The 27,174-nt window shown below is 41.9% G+C and overlaps 1 long non-coding RNA gene across 1 annotated transcript; it reads left to right on the forward strand.

The window, feature by feature from the left end:
- Positions 1-608: 608 nt before the first annotated feature.
- LOC122788970 lies at positions 609-27,028 on the forward strand. The gene is made up of 3 exons (XR_006362758.1): positions 609-755; positions 5,546-5,618; positions 26,389-27,028. It is a non-coding gene; the product is annotated as an uncharacterized LOC122788970 (long non-coding RNA).
- Positions 27,029-27,174: the final 146 nt, after the last annotated feature.

Consider the following 27,174-nt stretch of genomic DNA (forward strand, 5'->3'; position numbering starts at 1 on the left):
CATTTGCACAAAGTTGCAGAAACATGTTCTATTATCTTTCAGGTTGCCAAGGCTGCTGCAGGCGGCGCAAGGTTTATTTTAATAACCAACAAAGAAACCATAAGGTTAGGATGGTGTATATGAGTGAGTAATATGATTGCATGGGGGGAAGGGGCATAAATATCTCGCTTTTATCTTCATATAAGAAGTCTGTTATTATATATTGCTATTAGAAATCATTTACTTCTGACTGCCTGTGCTTTTCAGTTACCTCAGAATTTGAGTATTAGTTTTCAGAGAACGCATTTAACTTTTTTTCCTGTATAACAGTGCCCATCTCCTGCCAGGTAATTCCTAATACATTCCGATGTTCCTTATATGTCAGCTGTCTAGACAATCTCATTTGGAGCGCTGGACGTTCTGCTGGACTTTGTTGAGAAAGTAACCTCTTATGATGTTCAAAGCTCTCTTTTTGGTTAGGGTGATAATTAATGCTAGTAACACACTGGCTAATGAGATTTGTCTAAAATATGATTGCCTGCCTCGCATAGGTTACAGTTAACTAATGTTAGTATCACAGCTTCCTTAAACTAGTCTGCTTTCACCTGTCATGCTGTGTACGTCACACATCGCAGGTGTTCCTCATAACGGGCATTAGTGAGCAGCCTTCGTACCTTCTAGGTAGTTTTGCCTTCCTAACGTATAATATAAACGGTACTGTGGAGGTGGAAAAATAATGACTGGGGTTTAATGTTTAAAAATGGATGTTTGATAAGGTAAGTTGGTTTAAACTAATACGAAATAAATTCTGTGTAACTTTAATAATAAAGAATTGGTCTTAGGAATATTAACGCTTTACAGGTTGGCATTAATTTGTAATGCGCTTTGGGTTAATAGTTGTACTTCTTGGGTGTATCTTATGATGAATGTTCTTTATAGTCCAGTCGTGTCTCTTCTTTCCCTACTGAAGGTTTATCATGTGTTAATTTTTTTTTAATCGCGAAAAAACAGTACTTTCTTATAGAAGTTTGTGTTCCATATGTTTTGGAAATAGGAGGGTGAGAGCTATGGTTAAAACTGGCAGTGTAATTAGTTAATCGCAAACGTCTGCCTCCTTCCTACCGAAAAGGATAACGTTAATGTCCAGTTGTACAGCTATCAAACCTGTTAGTTAATTTAATTAATATGATTATTAATATGATTATTTCTATTTAGCATGGCTTTCACTTAAATTCCTAACGGTGAAAGTGTGACAGACTTTCATTGTGGAACTTTGAGGAACTTCGAGGAACATGAACTTAAGACCCCAAATGAGGTACGTTCCTCGTAATGAGGTACACTTCAGAGGTATGCGTGTAACGCCAAACTGGGGAAGAATCGGTACTATAATCTTGATACACTGACAATAAAAAAGGCTTAATGTTTTCAAGTGTAGAAACTCCTAACTGTAACAATTATCAAGTGCAGAACAGTCAGAACATGAGGCGGGTGCTTGTGAGTGCCTTCTCCCTAATTAATGCTTCTCTGTGGTAAGAGAGGGTTGGTATACTTCAGCCCCACGCCTGTTTTCAGAACATTCGCTGATGCACCTTATTACGCCAGGTAAAGCAGCTGTGAAATGTCCCACTGAATTCTCACACCACCTACGGACTATGGAGTTACTACCTTCCAGCTAGTACCTACTGAAAGTTGCTCTGAGGAGCGGGTTTAGTGAGAATAGTCCGGCGAAGCTCTAGTAGAAATGATTTCATAACTAGTGCAAAGACCGCTTATACTTGCCTTGTTGCGGCATTTCTCATATAGTCACCTCCAAAGGTAAGTATAAAAGCCTGTTTTATAGTTAAAGTGTAGGGTGCTGATCTTCTATCCCTCTTGCATGCCACTTTAGTGCCTTTCAGCTGCTATAAAGCTGGGGGGGGGGTCTCTCTAATGTAGCAGATAATAGTTGCCATGAAATGGCGATGTCAAGCCTTTTGAGGAGACCTGTCCCACCTCCTTTAATACATTCTTGGGGAGGTAGTTTGCTCATTCTGGGATAACTGGTGTGCATGTGTAGCTGCGTATAGTAACTGTCTTGCAAACTATTCTAGGTGTTTGAATCTATTGAGTGACTTCTCGCTATGTAGCTGTCATGACTTACAGTTCCTTTTTTACAGAGTAATTCGCTGATTATTAATGTATGGGCACTTTGTCTGAACTTGCCCTTTCAGAAGTAGGATAGGAAAACTACTACATCAGATGTTGCAAACCTGTAAGCTTCTGTCATGAATTCTTGAGCCAAGTAGTAGAGATGTGTAGTACACCGTAGGGTTGCCACCTCTTCAAATGCCCAAAGTTGGACATTTTGGTACAAACGGATTTTGCAGGGCGAAACATAGCCACGGCCAGTACAAAGGGCTGAACTTCACTTTTTTGCCTAAATAAAAGCTTATTCTTGTAGCATTTTAGTTACTTATTCTGCTTCTTATAACTGGTGTTTCAGATACAGAATAACTGTTTTATGTAATTGTTACATAAGATATAGGAAATAATTTTGTCCTAAAATCACCTAGAAAAGGAGAGTGAGGTAAAAGTAAATACCCTCTCCCTTAACAGAAGCCTCTTAAATTGTAAATGCTGATGTCCTTGGTGAGGGTTCACGTGTCTGGAACACTCGGTTGACCTTTCTGCCCTGACACTGTTTATTTAGGTATTGATAGTATCCAGCAGAGAATGACTTGTCACTGGCCATATGTAACTACATTTGTAGCTACTTTCTGCTTCAATTGCTTATGACTGTGCAACTGGCTTTCTTCTGGCTCTCTACTTGAAACTTGGCTAAGTAAGGACTTCAGAAGAGTTGAAAGGTTTCCATGCAAAGGATCACAGTAGTGTGGTGGATTCTTATCCAGGAGTGTCAAAACATAAAATGCTTTAAGAGCTCCAAAATACTTCTGATGTTTGGGATGATCAGGTGCCATAGGTTCTTGGACTTCTACATACATGCCTTTCCTGATCTGCCGATATAACCTACTAAACCCTTGTAGGTGTATGTTCTCTTCTGTACCCTAACCTGGAACTCTTGCATCAGGATGTATTACTTTTGTCTGAGTTACCATCTGTATAGCTAGTTTGTCCCTCTTGTCACTGAGCTGTAATCTCAAGTACTGCTACTTTTAGCAGTTACTCAGGGGCCACATTATGCTTTGAAACTAGGCTGTGCTTTTAGCAACATTCAATACCCAAAGCTACTTCTCAGATCATATCTACTTCATTTATCTGTGCAACAACTTCGTATCCAGCATCTACTTACTATATTTCCATAATTGTAAATTATATTAATCCCATCCTTTTGAATGGCATTTTTCTTTGTACCTGTGCTTCTGCCCCAGTTGAAGGTTGAATAGTTCTACCAGTTTGCCCCTAATGAAGCAGTAAAGTGCAAGCCCTCTTTGGTACAAGAGACTAGGGCTCCTCTTTATAACTTGCCACTTTTAATATTTTGGGACCTACATGAAGCCTTCATAAGCTACAAAATTGTGCCAGGTATTCTGAATGCTATTTCATAGAGTTCCTGGGATTTATTGATTCCAAGTTCCTCTTGAACAAGGGAGGGGACGAGTTTATAAACTCAACAGGCCTGTCTACTATGTTGTAGTAGGCTCTGTATTTGGGGCATTCCCTATTGTCCTTAAGATGGCCAGACAACATGGCACTGAGTCTCCTAAAGACTGGCACTCTTCTTCCATTAAAGGTTAATCTAGGTGTAATGCCACCATCTTAAAGTGGTTACTATCACCTTTCCACTGGATGTAAGTGGGCATGGGCTATACGTCAAGGTTACAATGCCATTACGTGTACCTGGGACAGCATCTTGACAACTGGCTGTGTAGAGGTGTTCTGGTGACTTCCCTTGACCTGATTATTTCAGGCCCCTGCTTATCTAAGGGTTGTTTGCTCCATCCTGTTGGTATAAGTCTGGGAGTACTTAAGACCTGTTGGCTAGAGATTGTCACTGCAAATGTTTGCAGGGGCTTTCCCATGCTGTGAGTGTTGTATGCCTGGGTGTAACAGCATTTCCTCCATAAATGAGACCATTCCCTCTGTAAATGGGCACTATCAAACACCAGGGCTGTGCCCATCCCTGAGTAGTGCCACATGGTAGCTATCATCCTTACTATGCTAATGAGAGCACTTCAAAAACCCTCTTGGCAACTATTCTAACTTTGCCTTGCTCACAATTTTTTAGTCTTATGTTGTATAAACCTATCTTTTTCTAGAACTTGGATGTTGTCTTTCTTCCTTCAGGGGGAAGATACTACTTCACAGAAGGAATTGTAGGCTACTTTCTAAGCCATCTAGTTGGATCAACTTAAGGTCCATAATGGGAGAGTTAACAGATACTTTGAGGAGAAACATCTTGTCCCTTCTGGAGTGGGTAAACAAGTCTTTCTGCATGAATTAAATGGCTCCTCTATCTTGACGATTTAGGTTACCTGCATAACATTTTAACTTTCTTTGTAGGTCACTGGCTAGCAGTTCTTACAAAAGGACAAGGACATACCCCAAGAACTCCAGCATGTTAAGGTGTTTGAACTGAGAATTCTATTTTGTTCCTTTAAGGCTATTAATGCTATTTCCCTGCCACTTTCTGCATTTTCCTTATTGAGGATGTGTTCTGGAGTAGCTCTTGCTTTCCCAGTGGACACTACTGGGCAGTGACTCCCTGTGGAGCAGGATCAGGCTGGTTTTTTACTACCCCCTGGGCAACTTTGCCTAAACCCCAAGAACTGGCGATCACCCCAAAAGTGTACCACTCCTGTCAATATTTTTTTTTCTCTAAACGAAACTGTTCTGCCCCCTTTAGCTCTCACTAAGGAGCTAAGAACAACAAACTTTACCTGATGAAAAGGAACTTGTGGCTGGCAGTTGAGGACCATGATAACCTAGGTGTGTTGAGAACCCCCCCCCCCCATCTTACCCAAAACAGTAACCGGATTAGCACCTTCCAGTTTTAGAATTTGCCTATGGAGCTCTGCCGTTAAAATGGCAGTTAACACTGATGTAAATGCAGCATCAGAAGACCCATGATGCCCTATACTTTGGAGGGCTGGCAGTCTGCTTTGACTTGTACTAGTAAAACTGGCATGAACTGGTGGGTTTATTTGGAATAATTTTTGACTCTACAATGACTAATAGACATGGCATTCTGGAACATGGAATGCTAAGAGCAGGAATAATGTAAACTGATAGTGATGGGCATTTAATGCTACACTCTGTCTATACATTTTAGCCTGGCTACATGGGAAAAGCTTAGCCAAATTTAAGACAGAGCTTCCTCTACTTTTTAATATGATGCAGGGGTAGAAATGACATGGAAAGCTGCTGGCTCATGGGAGTTTTAATAACATTTTCCACCAAACATGATCCCAGTCACCATCTGGGAGTAGTGGTGACCCTGCCCTTAAATGCAGGATTAAGCACTGTTTCTCAAGCTATATTAGCATGTATCTATAAATACTAGTCTATTGTAATGCTTTACAATGCACTTGGTAGTGGTATGTTAAGTCTTTATTTTTCTTTTTAGCTTGTAAAAAGATCCACAGATCTGGGGCTGAACACATAAAAGCTAAAGGATCCTGGGGTTGAAGACCTCAAAGGTAAGACTCCTCACTATATTGAATGGTATAATGATCCATCACTATACACTTCTATAGACTTGGAGTACTGAGAAGTGGACCAGTATCACAGGGCCATCTAGATCAGTTTATTAACTGATGGGGCACTGATTGTTGCAGAAAGCCTGTCTGTAGTTGCTAGACAGAAAAAATATTTGCTACTAGTTTGTGAAGATTCTGTTTTAGTGATGAGCTGGCTTGGTGACCATAACATAAAATATGGAAACCTTGTGATTTAAGGTTTGGGTCTGTATTGGTTGTGGTACTTAACTTAAGATTAAGTTTGAGGAACTTTCTTGAGCCCTCTATGTAGTCATAATACTTTCCTGATGCTTATGAGGGGATAGTTTAGTGTTGCTGACTAGTTTTCTTGGTACTGGTAGTACAAAAGTATAACTAGACTTGTGTATGACATCAACAAAGTGTAACTTTCACATGAACAGTGCATCTTTGATCAAGACTACAGTTGACATCCTGGGGATGAAGATTCTTCTAAAGGTAAGCAGTATTTTCTACTCTGTCCAAGATGTATTGCCGCCACCCACACAAGAGTTGAGTTGTGCTTATTGTAGCTGAGTCAGGAAGTTCTAGCTCACTAGTCGGGTGTTGGTGTATGAGCTTAAGTGTCCTGGCAGTTAAATGGCAAGGTTGGTCCCATGGTTATCTAGTCATTTGCTTGACACTTTTAATGTAGCATATGAGTTTGTTTTTGCTGCTGTGAGCATGAATTGCAGTGAGACCCCAGGACATGAAAGAGGTAAGGATTTTTGTACTTGCATACGTTCATGTAAATATTATAGCCTGCTTTGGGTTTTACTGTTGTGTTCTGTCATATAAAGTAGATGTGAACAATAAGTATTTAAGCATCTATTAAATTTCTATTTCTAATAAAAATACCTTTTTAAGATGGCATTACTGGACTGTGTATGGCTTTGTAAATGTTATAGTGGCTGGTACACTGGTGCTGCAGCATTTTTTTCCCAAGTTTCTCTTGAACTGTGACACCACCTGTTCAGAGTTGTGACTACCACTGGGGAGGTGCAACACCACCTGTGCAGAGTCCACTACTACCACTGGGGAGGTGCATGATTTAACAGATCTCTAAAGATCCTGAGACCATGCTCTCTGGGGTGCATTCGGGGTTTGTATTTTAATGTGCACCTTCAGGTTCATATTTCCTCACAGATCAGTTGATGGTAAGAACAATCCTAAATTGTTCATGGCACAGCAGTACACTTTAGTGATTTACACTAGATTGGAAGGATTTAACATACCTTTTTACAGGCACAGTCAACATGTGTCAAATACTGACTACTGAGTTTTATTTGGGGCAGCAGGCATTGTATTGGAATTGCTGTGCACACGTTTGTATGGCTTTGCTGTTTATCTACTTTTTTTTTTTTTTTTTTTTAATCTTACAGATGTAGGTTGAACTGTATAATCCTCCAATAAAACCAACTTTGTGGCTCTGTCTTCAGTAGTGAATTGTCAGTAAATGTTTTTGTGAGGTTACGTATTGCTGTTTCTGTTTAAATTTTGTAAACTTTTTAATGGTTGTGTTATTTACCTATCCACAGGAGTTACCTTGATGTGGTGGTTGGGCTTGACTGTTGAATTCTCACTTGAAATCAGTGGGACCAAAAACTCCTAAATCTTGTAACTTCGTGTCTACTCTATGAACAAAAATGCAGTGTTGACTGCATGCCCTTCTATCTGTAAGCATATTTAGCAGTAAGTCTGCATACAGAAATCTAATAGGTGCCTCAGCTTTTGCACTATTTGGCAAGCCTTTTATAATTAGTTGTAATGTCTGTACTAAAAGTACTCCAAAGTTGTTTATCCTGCAACTCTTAATCTGCTGCTTTGAGGCACAGCATCATTGCAATAGTTGGACTCTCTTCTCCTGTACTTGCTACACTACCTGCATCTTCTGATCTGAATTTGATGCTGAAATAGCAGTTGTATGAAAAGGTTTTATTGCTAGTTCTTCATCCCACAAGTGCCAGTCTATGCTTTAATGCTATGATCCTGTGCCCTTGTAAGGCATCACTTGTCTGGATAAAGCAAGCGGGAACCCAAAGGTTTGAGGAATAGAGAAAATGTAAACACAAGGTCTGTGGTCATCCTGAATTTAGTTTCATAGGTGGGTACTAGGCTGTCTGCCCAAGGGCATTTATAAGCCTAGCCAGAGTGTCTGCTCTGACTAAGCGATATGCCACTGAGTGCATATGGAGTTTTTTTAGTCTGGCTACATAGGACATATGTTTGAGGCCAGTAATCCTCTTGTTGAGGTACTTTTGTGGTGCCTGCAGCTGTTGGTGCGGTACATCCCCAATAGGGCATTGTACTCCATGATGGGTCTGAGAGGGGCACTAACATCTTTATTTCTAGATGAGAACCCTTTAGTAATTGGGCCAATTCTAACTACTTTGGCAATATGATTGTCAAAGGAGAGATGGGTCCCCAGATCTCTCTCCTGTATTAATGGGGCTGCCACCTATTTGGTAATTCATGGGTGTTTTGTTTTCCCAAACAGGATGACTATTTGGCATTTTAGCTTGAGGCCATGACTTTGACACCAGGTGTCCGTCTCAGTAAGGTCCTTTTGGGAGGATGCCTGTCAGCCATTGTCTATGGCTCCCAGTTTGCAGTCATCGGTGAACTTGGTTCGCCATAGTCCTCCTGTGTTTGCCTGTACTTCTGAGAAGCAAATGCTTAACAGTAGGGGTCCCAGGACTGAGCCTTGGACATCACTTGTGACTGGTTTAGTCTGACCTGGAGCCTGCTACTCTTAACTGTGTGAGTTCAGTCTGTAAGGCAGTTGGCAACCCATCTTGTGATGTAGGGGTTTATGCTCAGGCTGGTGAGTTTTTCTGTAATACCAGAGTGGGGAATGGTGTTGAAAGCCTTGGCAAGTAAGGTAAGCTGTGTGAACAACCTTTCCCTCATCTGTGGCCGGTGACTGCCTCAAAGAAGCAGGTTTAGTAGGCATGATCTGCCCTTAAAGCCGAACTGGGTTGGGTCAAGTGTTTGGAGATTTCCAATGTCTTTAATGAGTTTCATGATGCTCTCCATAGCCTTGCAGGTCAGGTTTATGGGTCAATAGTTACTAGGGTCAGTTGTGGCTCTTCTTTGTGGAGTGGAATAACCGTTGCTGTGCACCATTCTATGGGCACGTAGTCTGTGGAGAGGCAGAGGTTGAACAGTGTGTTTTAGGTGTGGGGGGGGGGTTAGTTCATTTTGTAGCAGGTGCAAGATACAGCCTGGGACACCATCTGGCCCCATTGATGCGTTTTTCTTTTTTAAGGGCTATTTTCACCTGTGCGTCTGATTTCCGGGACACTACTTTTCCAGTATTGTGGGCCCTTTTGAGGGTTAGAGGGGAGGTGAAGTTGCACTGAATCTATCTGCCAGGATGTCAGCAAGATCAGTAGGTTCAGTATTCTGTTATTTTGCACTAGTTCAGTGCATATCTGCGAGTTGCCACTTAGATCTTCCTTGGATATTCTTTCGAAGTTAGCCTTGGATAATTTTGAGGATTTTTTTTCTGAACTAATTCCTCCTATTGTATAGCCTGTTTATGGGTCCAGCAGACTGGTTTCCTCTCAAGAGTGAGTCTTGGTTTTGCTAGGGATTGCATGATCAATGCATCCTTGTAGGTACTTCTAAGAGTGCATTTGTAAAGGTTTCTGCATCTTGGGCAGTGTTCTTTAGTGTGGGGGCTGTGAAACTTACTGCCTCTGTCTTAAGTAAAGACATTTGCTTTAGAAGTGTTTTTTTATTGTGGTTTCCTTAGTTTGGGGAGGGGGGGTGTGGACATCCAGAGTGATTAGTTTATGGTCTGATCTAACCAGTGATGGGTTGACCTCTGGTGTGGAACACCTGTCACCCCTGTTTGTGATGACCAGGTCCAATATGATATTACCTCTGGTAGGGGAATTTACCAGCTGATCCAGGGCATTTGAGTTGATTCCAGGAAGCACTGGGCCTGGGAATTTGTACTTTAATAGTTTTCCAGGTTAATGGTAGGGTGTCTCCAGAAAGGTGGAGTGGTGGTCATGGAGGGTGATCTGTAGCAGTCCACAATTTTGCATTGTAGATTTTCCCGATTGTTAGTTGCACATGGATGAGCTGAGGTATGCTGTGCCACTAGCCAAGAGGTGTAGGTATCCTTTATGAATATGATTACACCCCTTCCTTTTGTGTTTGTCTGTTCTGTGGCTAAAGCGTGTGGTACAAGTTTTATCCCAGTAGTGCGGGGGTGCTCTCTGGAGCCTTGAACCAGGTTTCTGTTACTGCACAGATGTCGATGCTCTCCATGCTGAGGAGTGCTTTGAGCGTGTGCATTTTGATTTTAAACTCCTGGTGTTTTGAGTAGCATAATCCTCAGTTTTTTGTTAATTGTGCTGTTTACGGAGGTGGGTTTCACTTTGAGCCTTACCTAAAAGGCACGATGGGGCAGCAAGAGCCTTGTCACCCCTAGGCTTTTGAATACTGGCCAAGTGCAGACCGTCTCTTGTGAAGCAACGTGGCTTGAGCATGTTGTCCCAGGCTGGACACTGCATCCCCTTTGAGGCACCAGAAGCTTAGCCAATTGTTAAAATCATTTTTTCTTCATACTGCGGTATCATTCTTGGTGAGGGCAGGATGCTGGTTCATACTAGGCTATCTACCCTAGGGCATTTATAAGCCTAGCCAGAGTGTGTTTGGCTTTCACCACCCATTTTAAATGAATTTTGCTAGGCCCTTTTTTGAGGTTAGTATACTGTGCCTCTGTCTAACAGTGACACAGAAGTGATACCCGGGGTAAACCTAAGATCTCCCATCCACTCCTCAAGATTCCTCTTGAAGAGAGTCAATGAGGGACTCTGCCTAACCTGGACTGGGATTTTGTTCCAGAGTGAAGGGAGCCTCTGGGTTATGAATCTGTCCCTCCAGCATGTCCCATTTATTTCAGTGCTGAGGTTCAAGTCTCTTGAGCACGTAGCTCGATGGGATTTGGATTTTTTGGATTTTCTGAGGTGCAGCATGTCCACTAATTCGGGTTGGACATGGCTTTATATGTCAGGCACAGATGGCCTCTGAGCAGGTGGTATGCCATGCCACTGAGTAGAGCTGGAGTTTCTTTAACCGAGCAGCATATGGCATCTGTTTGAGCCCTTTGATCCTCTTGGTGAGGTACTTTTGGGGTCTTTCCAGTTGCTGCAAGTGTCTGGTAAGGTACATCCCAAAAGGGGCATTGTACTGATGAGGGATGAGTAAAGAGGCACGATAACCTCCCCTGATATAGATGTGAATCCCTTCATGATTAGGTGGGCTATATAAAATGTTTTTCTAACCACTTTGGCCATGTGGTTTTCAAATGAGAGATTGCTATCAACTTGGGTCCCCAGGTCCCTAATTACTACTTCCGTACTTAATGGATTACCACCTATGTGGTAATTTGTAGGCACTTTGTTTTTGCCAAAGGGGATGACTATACACTTTTTGGCATTTAGCTTGAGGCCATGGCTCTGGCACCAGTTGTCTGTTTCTATAAGGCCCTTTTGTAGGATGCTTGTGTTGGCTGGAGAGTCTATTATGGCACATAGTTTTATGGTGCCTAGTTTGCAGTCATCTGCAAACTTGGTCAGCCACAGTCCTTCCATGTTGGCCTGTACCTCCAAGAAATATATACCGAACAAGAGAGGTCCCAGGACTGAGCCTTGTGGGATGCCACTTGTAACTGGTTTGGAGTTTGACATGGCTCCAGCAATTCTAACCATGTGGGTTCTGTCCTTGAGCCAGTTTGCAACCCATCTAGTGACATAGGGGTTTATATTTAAGCTGGTGAGCTTATCTATAATGCCCGAGTGGGGTATTGTATCAAAGGCTTTTGCGAGGTCCAGGTAGACTGTGTGGACCACCTTCCCCTCGTCGATGGCCTTGGTGACTGTTTCAAAGAACGACCAGGTTTTAAGAGGCAGGATCTGCCCTTGACAAAGCTGAACTGGGTAGGATCCAGTGTCTCTAGGTCCCCAATATCTTTATTTATGAGGTCCATGATCCTTTCCATAGCTTTGCAGACCAAGCTAGTCAGGCTTATGGGGCGAGTAGTTTCCAGGATCCATTGAGGCACCACCTTTGTGGAGAGGGGTCAGTGTTGCTGTACGTCACTCTTTGGGTACATATCCTGTAGTAAGGCTGAGATTGAACAGTAGTTTTATGTTTGGGTTTAGCCCTTCTTGGAGTTCATGTAGAATGCAGCCCAGGACACCGTCTTGTCCCATTGATGCTGTGTTTTTTGCTTTGGAGAGGGCGGCTCTTACCTGAGCATCTGAGATGTCAGGGGGGCAGCACTCTGCTAGGATAGATATTTGCCCTTTTGGTGGGGAGAGTTTGCGCTGAACCTGTCAGCTAGGATGTTAGCAATGTCTGGGTTCGGTGGTATTTGTCATTTTGGACTAATTCTGAGCATATCTGGGAATTCCCACCCAGTTTTCTAACATAACTAAAGAAAGCCTTGTGATAGTGTCCTGTGCAATTTTTCTCAAAGCTGGCCTTGGACGGTTTTATGAGTGCCTGTAGTTTTTTGCTAGTACTGATCAGAGATGCCTTCCCTTTTTGGGATATTTTGCTCTATCATGTAGGAGCTTCTTCCTTCTATTGTACAGTTTGTTTATGGCTGGGGTCCACCGGACAGGATGCCTGCCTTTGGAGGATTGGGTCTTGGTTTTATTTGGGATTGCATGATCCATGCATTCCTGAAGGTTTTCATAGAATGCGTTTATAAAGCGTATTTTCCACAGGCCCAGGGGCTTTGAAGGATTCCACCTTGGTTTTGAGGAGTGTGAAATTTGCTTTAGAGAAGTTTTTCACTGTAGTTTTCTGGGCAGGGGGTGGGGTCGGGATGTGAATATCCAGTGAGATTAGTTTATGGTCTGATCTTACCAGTGAGGGATACACTTCTGGTCTGGAGCATAGAGCCCCCATGTTGGTGATCATGTCCAGTATGTCTTTCCCTCTTGTGGGAGTGGTAACAAGTTGTTCCATAGCATTTGAGTTTATAAATTCTAGGAACCTTTGGGCTAGGGTGTTGGAGCTAGAGTAATGCTCCCAGTCTGTTTAGGTAGTTGAAGTTGCCCAATATAATGATGTTTGGAGAGACCTTCATATTTTCCAGTGTTCTCAGGAAGGCAGAGTGGGGTTTCTGGGTTTGGGAGGGTGGTCTGTAGCAGGCTATAAACTGGAAGGCAGTTTTACCCACTGTTGCACATGGTTAGTCTCTGATGCTTTGTGCTGTGCCACCAACCTGGAGGTGTGGGTATCTTTGAATACTGATACTCCCCCTCCTTTTGTGGTTCGGTCCAAGTTTTGGGGCTGTAAAGCATGGTATGAGGTATAACCTGGTAGTGCTGGGGTGCCCTCAGGAGCCTTGAACCAGGTTTCTGTTACTGCCAAGATATCTATGTTCTCCATGCTAAGTAGAGTGCATGCATCTTGAGGTTTAGACTTCTGGCATTGAGTAGCATTACTCTTAGTTTCTTATCCCTTGTGATACCTATGGAGGTGGGTTTGTCTTTTGAGCCTTGCCTAAAAAAGGATGGGGGTGGCAAGAGCCTTTGCCAATATCCGAAAGCCCAGGGGTGACAGGTGCAAGCCGTCCCTAACAAAGCATCAGCGGCTTGTCGAGCATGTCCTCCCAGGTTGACAGGCATTGGATCCCCTTTGAATGACACCAATACTTAAGCCAATTGTTGAAATTGATCATGTCTTCATATTGTGGCATCATTCTTGGTGAGAGTAAGATGCTACTCAAGGTCAGGGTCGGCCTGGGCTTCATGCTCAGCTCCTCTGTCTCTTCATGTAGTCCAGGGAGGTACGTCTCGGGTCATTCACACCAGCATGGACAATGACTGAGTCATATTTGTACTTGCCTTGGAGTGACCTGAGTGCTTGTGTTATGTGGCGGATCCTTTTTGTTCAGCCTGGTTAGCGGGATGTCAGTGTGCCTGACTATAGAGTCACCTATTACAAGTGTATCAGGTGTGTTTAGCCTTAAGGGCTGTGACTGTTCGGCACACTGGCTTTGTGAGCTATGTGTTGCACGTGTTTTGTTTTGGGGTAGCGGTTGCATGGTTGTCTGCTTTGGAGGTCTCTGCTGCTTAGGCAGATTTTTATTTAGGGCCTCTGAGAATGTTTTTGTGTGTTTGGTTTGCTGTTGTGGTAGGTCTATGTGAGACTGGAATTGTAGTGAGTGTGGTTTCCTTCTCCTCCTGACTGGTTACGCCAGTACTGAGTTGAGAGAGCTTAGCATCCAGTTTGGCTATATGGTTGCATCTTTCACGTGTTGGAATTTGTTGGGAGGAGGAGAGGGTTGTCTGTGTACATGAGGCAGTTGTAACATTGCCTCAAGATTCCAGATTCACCAGCTGGACCAGAGAGGAGATTAACAACTGACCTTTGGACATGCTAGAATAGTACTGGGAATTAATAGTATTGGGAATTCCTTTTTATAATTGGGAAAAGGGCCAGTGGGGAACAAGGTACTAAAGGGGAGTTTGTGAGGGTGTAATGCTTTTAATTTTTTAGTGCTGACTTGCTTTAGTGAGCAAGTGTCAGGCTTTAGAGTAGAATAGGGTGTTTATTATGAGAACTAGATCAGTTCTAAGGGAAAAAGTGAAGAGCAGAATTTGTGGAGCTGAGTGGTTTAAACCCAATTAAGCGGAGCTGTGCTATGCACAAAATTGTGCAAAACCGTGTGGGTTTTATACAGGGGGACTTGAAAGAGCTAGAAATTGGCCCAAAACAGCCAATAGACTACCAGATTCTTGTGCTGGGAACACTCCTCCAGGGATAGATAGGCCGCTCTAAGCTACCCACTGCCACTGAACAAAGAACCGTCCCTTTATCCAAGAAAGGAAATAGGCAACACAGGAACTTTCCAAAAGGAACATACCAGCCTGGCCTACATAATCAGAGCTCTTCCATTTCTCCATGTAGTCCCGGGAGGTATGTCTCGGGTCATACACACCAACAATGACAGTCATATTTGTACTTGTTCTGGAGTTACCCGAGTGCTTGTGTTATGTGGCGGATTCTGGCTTCCAACAGGTAGCTAGCAACCTTCTGCTTGTCCAGCCTAGTGAGTGGGATGTCAGTGTGCCTGACTATAGAGTAATCTATTTCTAGTGTGATAGGTATGTTTCGCCATGTGATGGGTATGTTTCGCCTTAAGGGCTGTGATTGTGCAGCACACTGTTTCATGTGTGTTCTGGTTTGACTGGAGGTGCATGTTGTTTGGGTGTCTGCTTTGGAGGTCTCTGATGCTTTTGCAGGTTTTTATTAAGAGTCTGATTTTTGTGTATTTTTTTTGCCAGTGCTGATTTTAGTAGGTCTATATGTGGCTGGAGGTGGTGTGCAAGTGTTGACCTTCTCCTCTTGACTGTTCCAGTCTTGTGTGGAGATGGCTTAGCCTCCAGTTTGGCTGTATAATTGCATCTCTCGCATATGTTGGTGTTTTGTGGTAGGAGGAGAGGGTTGTCTGTGTACATGAGGCAGTTGTAACATTGCCTCAGGATACCCAGATTCACCAGCTGGACTGGGGAGTATACCTGAAATTGTCCTTGGCTCATGCCTGAATAGTAGGGTGAGCTGCTTAGTCGCTTGGCTGGTGAGGGGTGAATAAAGAGCCTTCAAGTGTCCGGGTATATTGGTGCTTGCTATTAGGTCTGAACAAGTGCTGGGCTGTTGGATGCTTTTTTGAGTGCTTGGGTTGAGAGACTAGTTTCAAGGGAAAAACTGAAGAGACTTAGTGGAGCCTGAAATAACTTAACCGTAGCTAACCAGCGTTGCCTGGCACACAAAACCATGCAAACGCAGTTTTCATAGTAGGGAAATTAAAGCTAGTTTGGGCTAATTTCTAACTTCTGGGCTGGAACCACTCATCCAGGAACAGACTGCTCAAGCTCCCCCCTCACAGGTGAACAGAGAAACTTCTATCCAAGTAGGGTATGGGCAACTCAAACTTGTAACACAGCCCTGAATTCAGCACTAGCCTGAAAACTGGACTATACCCACTTGGGATGGAAACGAGGAAATTTATATATATATATTTTTTTTTTTTTTTTTTTTTTGAAAAAAGGCAAAAATCAGAAAAGGCTATCGCACTTCAGTGTGTAGCCTACAACAGTTAAATTATTTAAAACAAAAAATTATTTAAAACTAAACAATTAAGTGCAGGCAGTCTAAGTACAATATGTAAAAAAAAAAAAAAAAAAAAAAAGCTTTTAAATCACAAATGCTGGAAAATCGGCATTTAGGCAGAAAACAGTACAGAAAACTGATACAAGCCTTTTAGCTAGCTTAGGAGAGATCAAGTATCAGTTTAAGGCTATCTAGTGCTTCCCAGTAGGTTAGTTACAGGGAAGATGGGAACCTAGCGCAGATGTGGTCTTTTAAACCAGAAAAATGGACAAACTGTCCATATGGTCAAACTACAATTTCTGGGCCAAGAACCACTCCTCTTGTGGTAGACAGGCTACCTAGTGCTTGCCACTCCCACTGATGAGCTAGAGGGCTTTCCTGAGCCCTGCAAGCCTTTGTGTTGGAGAAGCTTACCAACAGTCCTGGATACAGCAACTCTGTATCTGGACTAGGCTAGTTACAGGAAAGGCAGGAAATGGGCACAAGTGCAGCTTTCAAACCAGAAAGTTGAGAGATTGAAAAGCTGCTCAGTCAATGGCTACAATTTCTGGGCCAGGGACCACTCCTCTTGTGGTAGATAGGCTACCTAATGCTTACTACTCCCACTGATGAGCTAGAAGGCTTTGCTCCAACACGGCAAGGATTGGTAGCTCAGAAGCTTACAAAAGAGCCCTGGATACAGCAAATCTGTACCTGGACTGCACTAGTTACAGAAAAGGAGGGGACCAAATGCAGGCTTTTCTACCAGAAAGTAGAAAGAGATGGAAAAACTGCCAATGAACTACAATTTCTGGGCCAAAATCCACCCTTCCCATGGTAGGCTACCTAGTGCGTACCACTCCCACTGATAAGCTAAAAGGCTTCCCTCCAATGCAGAAAGGCTTGGGGGCTCAAACTTGCATACAGTCCTGGATACAGCAAATCTGTATATGGACTAAACTAGTTACAGGGAAGGCAGGAAACAAGTTTAGAAATTTTTAACAGAAAAGCAGCTAAAACAGCAGTAAAAACAATTCGAATTGCAGTGCAGGCTAGCACACGAGTATAGCAATATTACAGCAAATGCAGTTTAAACAAATGCAATTTAAAAAAATGACTAAAAACAAGTGCAGAAGGCAATAAATTAGAAAGCTACTAACGAGCCATAATCGGTGCAGAGTAAAAGTGACTGAACAGCATGCAGAACAGCAGCTAAGACAGTTGCAGTAAGAGCAGCTAAATAAAATCTGTATTTTTATACAATTCATTTTTTGAGAGAGGGAACCAAGCAGGATTAAAAGGCTACAGGGGTTGTCTTTCCCAAATGCTCTCTGTACACAGTAGGAGTGCCTGAAATCGGTATACGATCTCACTGCAGTCAGTTGAGTGAGCAAATGAGATGGGCCCAGGAGTATCTATATACAAATTTACAAGAGGGGCGGGCAACTTCAAAGCCACCAACAACACCAGAACAAGAACAGGGAGGGTGGGTGAGGAACTAACTAGGGACACGGCCACAACTTTCAGTTGAGTTAATATTCAGTGACAAATTAAATGCAAAGCTATATTAAAAACAGGTGTACTTATATTGACTCAATACATCCAGTTGATTTCAGGTAGATCTTAGCCAGAGCAAAGCTCTGATATTGAGCAGATGTACCACTTGTATATAAGGCAGGACAGAATTATCAGTGATGGAGTGAAACTACCCCTCACTGCTATCAATGGGCTACACAAATTCTAACAAGTACTCTAGAGAGAGCCACAACTTTGAGTTGAGTTTACTATTCAGTGAGAAACTCAAATTTTAAATGCAGAACTATATGAAAAAGAGCAGATAAGTGTACTTAAATTCACTTGTACGTCCAGTTGATTTCAGGTAGATCTTAGCTGGATATATGTTAGTCTTTGCTGTTGTGAAAGGCAAATTCTATAGTTATTACCAGGTGAATATGTAGTGTGAAGTTGGGCTTCTCTGACATTTAGGATACTATCCCATAATGTACTCTTTGAATTTTCTCAAGTTATTGCAAGCCCAAGATGTGAACCCGATGCAGCTTTCCCTTCATAAAAGATACATATTCACAGATTATTACCAATGACCTAGGTATGCCTTTCTAAGCCTAAAGGCACTGAGGGCCAGAGATCAAAGCAGTCTCTCGCCAAAGGACATGAGTGCCAGGCTGTGCATACTCCTATTCTCCATCCACTGGTGTAGGTTGTGATTAAACAGTAACTCTGCTTGCCCCATAGGAGGGTCTCTGGGACATATGTCTTGGCATGTTCTGCAAGTTGCATCCAAAATTCAGGTTCTTAGACTTTGTATTTCTGGTACTGTTTGACTTGTGAATATGCAGGAGGTTCATAAGGGTTTGTGGAGGCCTTAAGCCAGGCATAGATCACTCATCAGCAATCTATAGGAGACTGGGTAACAGGAAAGGCTTTAAAGCACTCTGTATAAGACATGTTATGCCTCGTATCCTTGTACTGATTCTGAGGTCACTCTAGTTGCATATTCCTGGTCAGGCACATAAAGGGAGCATTGTACTCCTTCAGTCTAAGGGCAGAGTAAAGTGGTCTAATGACCTCTCTGACCTAGATGCTGCACCCTTGTATAAGTTGCATGGCAAAGGCTTTTCACCACTGTGGCCACATGAACACATGAAGTGTACAGTTACCATCTATATCTGTACTCTGATCCTGACCACTGGTTGACTGGGGTATATTGTCAATATGGTAACTGGCCAGGATGGTTGACATCCCAAAGGGTAACATTATGGATTTCTTAACGGAGTTTAAGACCATGATTTGGTGCAAATTGTTGGTCAAGAATGATAGTATCTGCAGGGTCAGTGATGACCCCCAGCTTGTGATCATCTGCATATTTGATCAGCTGTAAAACATTTCCCATATTTAGAAAACTGATGCCAAAAAAGGAGTAGGTCCAGTATCTAGCCCTAGGAACTCTGCTAGGGACTAGCCTCACCTATCTTGGCCTCCTGTGCCCTAACAGTGAGGCAGTTGGCTATCCAGCATATAATAGTATAAATTGTCTAATGCCAGAGTATTGTATGCAGTGCCTTGGCCAGCTTCAGGTAAGCTATGTGCATGCAACTGCCTTCATCCAGTGCTTTGACCCAAGTCCACTAGCTTTTAATAGGCATGACTTAAAGATGAACTGTGGTGGATCCAGCACTTGCATGTTGGCTATGTCCTCATGTCTGATTCTTCATATGAGGCTGGTAAGATGTGGGCTGTATCAGTGGCTGGACCCCTTTGTGCAGGGGAATGACTATAGCCATCTTCATTCTTTGTGCACAAAACCTGACTGAAGGCACCAGTAGAAAGTGATTTGAGGTCTTGTTTAATATCTACCACAGGAATAGATAGAACCTCCACCCCCGAAACCATTACTAAGTTTGAGCTGAACCTGTCAGCAAAAAGCTTGGCAATAGCTTCCAGTTCAGTGTGGGTGTTTGCATTTACAATAAGTTATGCACATTGTCTAACTTCAGGGGAAATGCACATAGCTGTAAAAAGCTTGTTTTTTCGTTCTAAATTTAGCCTTTGAGGTGTAACACTCTTAACTGCCTGTTTAGATTTGGCTTTGTTCCTCCTACACTTGGCCAAGAATTTTTTCATATAACCAGTTGCTAGTGATTCTACTGGGTTGGTATGAGTTGGTACAGCTCATTGTACCACCATCAATATAGCTGTACAGAGTTTTTTGAGAATGGCTGTGTATGCTATGGTGTTTACTGAGTTTGGGGGTACTTGGAATTTAGCCAAGGTGTGTTAAGAGGTTTTGTTGGAACCCTCAGTTTGTATTTCAAATACTGCTTTATGCTCTCTTCTGATTGGGTGAACAGCATTGGGCCTCCATGTGTGAGTACAAGGTCAAGGATATTTGCACCCCTAGTAAGAATGGGCCAACATTTCAAGGTAGTTTTAGGAATCCTACACCACTGTTAATGCCCCAACCCAGTGATTCCTACTCTGTGGATGGGTACTTGATTCCCCATGGATGTTGCATTGGGTTGAATGGTGATGGGAGTAGTCCGTTGATGGTATGGGTTTCCTGGGACATGGGAGGACGATCTGTAGGCATACCTCTTGGACCAAAAAATCTGGACAAAGTCTAAAATGATGGCAGGACAGATTTTAAATATTGCTCTTACAAACTTAGAAAGTTGATGGAATAGGTTTTGCATTAGCATGAATTTTCTGAAGAATGTGGAGTCATTATTTAATGACCTCAATCCTCAGCTATTTGCCAGAAAAGTACAGATTTTGAGGAGCACACCAAAACATGAGGCAAAATCTGGACATTCTGCAAAAGTTTGTACAGTTGAGAGGTATGCCTGTAGGTTGCAAGGATATGGTAAAAGCTCATACAGACACCAACAGCAGTAAAGCAGCCGTGAGCAGAGACGAGGCCAGAATAATGAGCAATAAACAACAAAACTGCTCACAGTTGAACCAGGCTGTATATGTTCCAACCACCACAAAAAGGCAGTATAAAACCTTGCAGATAAATTTCAGTTGTGTCTATTCAGACAACCACCAGTCACCACTTTTGGATCCCAATAAAGAGCTTTTTATTCATCGCATTTGGACTCATTTTGGGGCTTTTTTCCATATTTTGGACTTTGGTATTTCGTGTTCTGGATGTTCTAACTGGTCTGAATAGACACAACTGAAATTTATTTATCTGCAAGGTTTTATACTGCCTTTTTGTGGTGGTTGGAACATATACAGCCTGGTTCAACTGTGAGCAGTTTTGTTTATTGCTCATTATGGTAAAAGATCATGTTTATGGCAAGTTGCACATATATGAATTTCACTTGGTCATAGTTCAAATTGTCTGTAGGTTATCAGTTGGGCATTACCTCAAAAAGGCACTATGGGGTGGAAAAGATCAAGCCTAGAGGAGATGAATGCATACCATCCCTGGCAAAGCAGCATGTTTGTCAACCATGTCCTCAAGGCGGTCGAATCATGTGCTGTCAATGAACCATGAGCTGTTCTTAAGATTCTGATGTTAAACTGTAATACTATGTGCCTCATACTGCACCTAATGGTATAAAAAGGTTTGCCATTGCAATAGTGAGTAGTGAGTGAAAATTAGCAATCCCTCAAGTTGTGTGATCTGGAGTAAATTTGTATAGTATTTACCTAAATGGATGGTGCTTTAATCTAAAGCTGAGGTCTCTGCAGTGGCAAGTGCAGAATTCTGTCAACTCGAGTGTGTATGAACTTGCACTTGTGTTTAATTGCAGTACTTTGCAAGGTGACCCCAACTATAAGGTGGAGGTCTTTACCTCTCACTGCCACAAACCAGGATAAGTACCCCACCCAAAGGTATTCTAACCATTTGGATAAGTGACATTTCCTTGGGGATCTCTGCTTTAAATTTTCCACAAACTGGCACTTTTTGCTCACCCTAAAATTTAAAGGGAACTTTTAAAAACAAGGTCCAGAACATACAGGTCAGTGGGATGCCTTTAATTGGTATACGGATTCCTTAAGAAAAGGAATACGTGGTACATGGGATTAAAAAAACAGAATTTGTTGCCAAACCAGAAACTGTGTTGCAACAAGTCCAAGGCCAGAAAAAGTACTGGATCCTTTACCTAATATATTGCCCAGTACATCTGACCTCAAGGTGGATACATCTGAAGATTTCACTACCTACTCTTTTGGAAGGTGACACTTTTTTTCAACTCCTAATTTGAAACAATTGTAAGGAAGTAATGGAAGGAAAGGGACTGGGAAATTAAAAATAGCAAAACGGGGAAAAAGATGTGATGGCAGAAACCCAAAAGTAAAAATGGGGAGATGTAAAACTGAGGGAACTACAACTGAAGCTAGTGATGAACACTGGCACCTCTTAGCCAAATAGAGGGATGGAAGTAATGTGTCCAGTGTCCTTGGGACTTAAATGTGTGCCCTAAAAGGGTAGCAGAATAACAGGTTATGAGCAAAATAATTCCCAGGGATTACATAAAACTTCAGATTAGTATTTGAAAGGTATTCTGGTCCTGGAGATGCTGTAGAAACCAACAGTGGAGACTCTCTTGTGCAGGGTTTGCAAGTTTATATCTATACCACCATGGGCTATTTTCTCGCTTTCTTTTCTGTAGCATCAGACACATTACCACCAAGATACTATTTTCCTGTTGGACACAGGATGCTGTATTACAGCTTTTATCACTAAAGGTAAAATACCTTGTAATGGCACAAGGCAATATTGCCTTATCAAGACAGCAACTGAAACTAGAGACCAGTCGGCCAGAAACTGGATCTTTGGTATGGCAGGATGTTGTATGCAATGGACAGTTGTGCAAAGCTAGCAAGCTCACTGACACCTGCTAAAACAAAATGCATCAGAACCCTTTCTGTGGGGGAAAGGAAAATTGCTTTAGATGGCTAAAGCAGGTTTTTGTATCTATTCCTTTAGGCCTGATGAGAAAGCTGTTTATACATTGTGATAATAGAACATTGTCCTATGCTTTTGTGCAAGCACTTTTGCAGCAAAACTCCAACTTCTCCATTATAATGACATTGGATCTAATGGCCAAAGGTTTGCCACCTAACCTGAGAGAAGTTGCTGCACCTGCCCTGATGACATAATGCTCTGCTCCAGAACTGCAGTCCTCCATGCAGTGGCTGTCCTTACTGAAAGCAAAACCAGTATTCCTCTCAAAGGCTGACAATGAGTTGCTGCTGATTTCAGACCCAGTATCACAATTGTTGAATCCTGCATCTGCTCCCAACTGCAGAGGAGGGAGAAATGCATGACTGCATTACTAACAATTTTCTTCCTCCTAGGAAGATCCAGACTGGAGATGCTTGGTGTGCTTTCTGAATGGATCCTGTGGCAGGAAATAAATGCTTGCTATAGGGGAACCAAAGACTGGGGTTGACATCAGGAACAAATTTAAAATGGAACCTTCTTAAATTTCTGACCATCTCCTAGCTGGACTAGGATACACATAGTAAAGAAAGTGGTATGCCTTCAAGAAGGAAGCTGTATGCTGTCTGAGGGTTACTTGGCTGACAAGGCAAGCTGGGTAAAAGTCTTCTGATTTATGTAATATCTAAGCCACTTTGTAACCTTGTATTTAATTTTCCTACAGTAATTTGCAGGATAAGGCATCAAAGTGATGGACAAAGGATCACATTAACATTAATGCATCCTGAGGGATGCATTGCGGCATCTTGGAGTATATTTCCTTGGCTGGTAAGATATTTCATTAAATTTTTAAACTGCAACTGGCTTGCTCCATATTCTGATATGGCATGTCTTGTGTGATATTAGTCTTTAACTGGATTTTCTGCAGGGGACATGCACTTTAGCTCAGATTGCTGTTTTTTTAGCAGTAAAGTGGAAATCCACTTTCCTAGTAATCTGCAATCCTCTAGTTTAGTAGAGACCATTAGAGAAGTGTTGGAGCAGGCTTTTTCTCCTCCCAGCTTCGTGCTCTTTCCTTTTCCTCTCCTCAGTACAAGAGCAATAGTAGAGCAACAGTAAATGCAAATAATTCTGCTCTCATGAAAATCTTGTGGACCATCCCATCAGAATGCCATTTGCTCCACATGCCCTAAATTAAGACCTTTAACTGCACTGTTAAAATTTCTATTCTAAACATGTTCATCTTGCAGACTTGGCACAGGTCTCATTAAGCCCTTCCAATAGCTTTCAGCTCAAACTCTGACATAATACCCAGGCCAGGGAATTGGGTTGGTGTTGAAAAGAATCTTCTCTGGATTTCTTACAACTTGTATATTGCTGTCTACTATCCTGGCTTAACTGTGATTCATAGTTTCCACTGCAGAAAGACCTGCCTGGTATCCATGGTGACGAGGATGATACCCTGCCTGCTCATGCTGGGTCTGACTCCAGCTAAGAGCAAGGTACCTCCTTTTTTTTTTTTTTTCCTAGAAGTATATCAATATGCCATAATATGCCATAAAATATAATGGCAGTTGCTAAATATGTGCATTTGTGCCTGCACATTAGAGGATTCAGTACTTCATGTAGATTCAAACAGTTATTTGAGAAACTGACTGCAAAATGCTTACCTTTTCAAAATAACTAGCCATTTCTGCACCAGGAAATGTCTGCTATACAAGACATGGAACAGTTTTTCTGGAGGCTAACAAAGTAATGTGACTCAACAGGGACATGCGATTAACACACAAATCGTATAGCTGGGGACAAGGTATGGGTATGATTACAATTGTAGAGATCCTGCCTTTCCACAAACTGATGTTGCTATGAAGGAAGCTAAAACATGTGATCTCAACCAAACTGACAATCCATTTGAACAGGTACTGACTTAAGCTATTCATAGGAAATATATAGCTAAACTTTCACATGTATAATTTCAACTGATCTAAAACTGCAACATAATTGTATAGCTAAAAGGAAAAATGACTGAAATGAGGGCTGTGATATCACAGAAGACAGTCCTTAAAGTATGAACTTTGTAAGTGGGGTCTGCAGATTCTTGGACAAGGCACTGTTGTGGTTACTTTTCTGATTTCCATGATTCTAGCCTCTGATAGAGGCACTTGTGTAACCAGTCGAAAGATCTATCTAAAACGGACTGAACACTGAAAATGGGGTGGGGCACTTAAGACTGCACTAGAATAAGTACAAGGGCAAGCCCCTGTATCATAGGTGGAGCCAATTTACCTACAGTAAGGGAAGGGGCAAATTCCTGTACTCCATTGTACCACCGTCTCACACAGTTATCTCAGTTTTGCTTGTAGCTATTTTGTAATTTTACATGTATAGTAAAACCTGTAACAAACAGACTGTGCACAAAAGTTGTGCTAAACTGGAAACTTGTACACAATTTAGTCTGCACACCCTAAACACAGAAGGTAAAATGCTGGACTTGATCCTTGCCACTATGGGGCAGCTATGCTACCAACCTATTGCAATCTCATCTGGTTGGAGCATAACTCCAGCTTCACCATGAGCTTAAAACTTGCAGTAGCCTTCAATACATCAAAATTGTAACTTTAAATAGATGCATTTGTTTCCCTTCAGAAAAATTGGTTCTACAGTAAAAGGTTGTTAAAAAGCTGATAGCACTTCTCTACCATTGTATATTCCTATATCACCTACACAAATTTTGAGTCCAAGACATTCTTGTTCAAGAGACTTGCCACTTATGCTAGCCAGTATACATCCTAGTATGTGAACAGATCTTGTCCGACCCCACTTGGAAGCTAATGGGCACCAAGCAAATTGAGAAGCTCTCACCCCCCCCCCCCCCATGGAATCCTGTCCAATTTCCCAGGAAATTGGACTTTATTCTGAACACAGGCCATAAAAATAGTTGTGGAATTGTGTATATAAAGTAGGTAGCATACAAGCCCTTGGACCAAAGCCATGCTAATGGGTGAGTGAGCCTGCCTTCAAGAAGGCTAATGAAGAAGTGGAGGAGGATTAAGTACATGGCATATTTAGGTTTTAAGGCACTTCATTCCTCAGTCTGGTAACTATCCCGGATAAATATCAGTGCCTGTATTGCTTGGTGCTTTTTAAATGCAACTGAAAGAAATGTGTGGCTCCAACTCCCAACCATGGCACTGGATGTACTCTGTGGTTCTGCATCTATTTACTTCTCAAAGGCAATGTTAAGAGCTATTGGCTGAATGCAATGCTGGTGCTATTCCTTACTCTGCAAAGAACATCCTCTAAGAAGACCCTTTCCTACCAATTTTATCGGGTGGGGGGAGGAAGCAATAACACCCCCACCTACCTTCAGAAACTACATTCTAATTTTTCTCTGGCCTGTCCATCTCTGCAAACAGTGATGGATGGGAAATTCCAATGTATTCTATGTTAGACTGGTCATTGATTTAATGCCCTCATGTTTTACAAACACCATGCAACCCAAATGCTCACTTTCTCAGTCAAGGCCCTAAATATCTCAAAGCCCTATGTCCATTCTCCATTAACATAAGAGTATGATTTGAGGTCTGCATCAGACTTGACATCCTCAACATCATTAAAGGTTTAGAACATGTAAGGTGGGGTGTAATCCAAAAATAATTATCCCAATGGAGAAGGAAGGAAAGCACACATTCCCTGAAGTACCACAATTCTATATGGAAAGGTTTAACGTGTAATGTTTTATTGCTGGGAATTATTTAGCATACATTGCAAGGCTAAAAACATCTGGGGGGTGCATGGATGGCTCTGGGGTAAGCTATGTAGATGGGGAGTTAATGGTATTTTGCAAGACTTCTAAAATGTCCAGATGTTTGCTACTAAACTCATTGGTTAAACCCCCATTTAAGTGCACAAATCTGCATTTCTACTGCTTCAATGATGCATTTCATTAGTTTGAATTTGTGTAAATTTGCTAGAGTGTGTGTTTGTAGGTATATCTACATGCATTTTATAAAATCTCTAGTGTGTTACTAAGATCACACTCGTACATGTGTATATGCAGTGTGTATCTTAGACAGTGCTAGGTTGAAAGAAGCATTTGCAAATCCATTGCATATTTGTGCAGTCTTGCAAAGTTTCTAATTATCTGACTTGGCAATGATTTTGTTTTGGTAGTGGTGTGGAAGATGGATAACTGGAGGAGGTCCTTGCATACATTGTGTCCTTATTGCAACAGATGAAGTGATCACTCACTGAGAGGAACTGCATCGCACATTCTGGATCCTATCTACAATACATCTGGGAAGCCCTACAGACCGAGTCATTGCCTGGTTATGGACAAATATTCAGGACGGGTCTTTTGACTTAATTCTGAAAGAGTGCACTCTAGTGTTATGCAACTGGCAATTTGAAGAAAACAGTTGATGGAAATGAATAACTGCAGATGTAATTTCAGAAAATATTACACTGGCTGATCATCTTGAGGGGTGCTGGGAATATCTAGTAGGAAATGTTTGCTAGTGGGAATATCTAGTAGGAAATGTTTGCTACAAATTTTCAGCAGTCATGGCTGTGAAATGCTAATGGTCTATATTCACATAATTACATGAAGGGTACAGTAGCAAGTTTCATGAATACTGTTGCTGTTAAACTTCACATGCATAAGATTAAAAAGTGTTTTTAATTCAGTAAATGACTAAGTTGGGAATTGCATTGCAGGTCCAATACAGTGACACAGCAGTCCATTCTATGATGCATTCCATACAAAAATATTGATCCTTCAGTCATAGTAATGAAAACCTTTTTGTTATTCTTGGCAGATGACAAACTTTTTACACTTGTTCACACCCATTATTGAAATAACTTTTGACTGGACTTTACATGCTTTTTGGAGAGATGTAAAGATGGATGTTCATAGTGTTTCACTGTATTGAAAACCTTTTTGTTATTCTTGGCAAATGA

This window comes from Protopterus annectens, chromosome 14.part0 (genome assembly GCF_019279795.1).
Source record: "Protopterus annectens isolate FY-2018-M chromosome 14.part0, PAN1.0, whole genome shotgun sequence".
In the NCBI taxonomy this organism is placed as follows: Eukaryota; Metazoa; Chordata; order Ceratodontiformes; family Protopteridae; genus Protopterus; species Protopterus annectens.